Below are 1,212 nucleotides of genomic sequence, written 5' to 3'. Positions count from 1 at the left end.
TAACAAAGCTGGTTATATTTCCAGATGCTTTCCCATCGGATACCTATTCGTTTTTTCAGTATGGATTAATTGATACAATTTTAATTTTTAATGATTTGAAAATTATTAGTGAGTTTCCTGCAGGATTTATTGATGCAGTAAAGAGATTTAAAAATATGATTGACAACGTAAATCCAAGGGATATATCCCTAAAATTTACGAATAGTCAACCTATTTTTAATGAAGAAGAATAATGCTTGGTTCCAGCACATCAAGTAATCTTCATGTCCGTCTTCCCAGGAAATTTTCAACCAATTGATCAAGTTCAAGATTTAACAATCTACAGTCATGAAGGAAGACTAGCCAGCACATTAGCAAGGGTCTTCGAAAGAACTCAAAAGATAACAAGGGAATCTCACACAAGAATCAATTATAAAAGCAGAAATACTTTGCTTGTGTCCAGTAAAAGGAATGAAATTGAAGAAAGAGAGATGAGATTCTTAGTGGAATTTGAATCAGCATTCTACAACTTATCTGGACTCCTAGAAAAGCTCCCCGAAGGGATAAAGAGGAATCTCTGCTATTTGATAAAAGACAGAGAAGACCACAAGTGCCAGCTATATGTCTCAGAGTTATCTGAAGAAAGCAATAATAAAACGGAATCAACCCACATGATAAAGGAAGAAGACAACGCATCTGAAGGTCACATGATGAAAGAGGAGGACAGCACATCTGAAGCATCTCTCAACATTATTGCATAATGACGTAAGCGCTTAGGTCATAGAGCACCAACGATGTAGCTGGTGCAAGATAATAAACAATGACGTAAGCAATGACGTCATAAGAAGGGTAAGGATGGGAATTGTCCATCAGACCCAACCATTATAAATAGGTTGCTTAGGCAATTGTAAAAGGTATCAAACAATAGAAAGCAGAAGGCTAAGAGTACTCATATGCTAGGAGAGCAAGGAGGAAGCGGCCGAGGCGATTCTATAGTTTGAAGAAGAATTCCCTTAGGAAAAACCAATTCTAAACTCCCCTGTGGAGTTAGTATTTACAATCTCCCCTCTGGAGATAAAAACATCTTATGTAAAATATTCTAAATAAAGGAAGTTTTTCTCCAGAAAGGTACGCCTTTATCTTAATCTCATAGTTATGAATTATTTAGAAAGTTTAGAATTAACAGAAGAATCTGATTATTATAGATTAACTGCTTTATTAGATAACGAAAAA

This window comes from Arachis duranensis, chromosome 5, assembly GCF_000817695.3.
Source record: "Arachis duranensis cultivar V14167 chromosome 5, aradu.V14167.gnm2.J7QH, whole genome shotgun sequence".
Lineage (NCBI taxonomy): Eukaryota > Viridiplantae > Streptophyta > Magnoliopsida > Fabales > Fabaceae > Arachis > Arachis duranensis.
The sequence above is the reverse complement of the archived record's forward strand: the minus strand, read 5'-3'. Positions refer to the sequence as shown.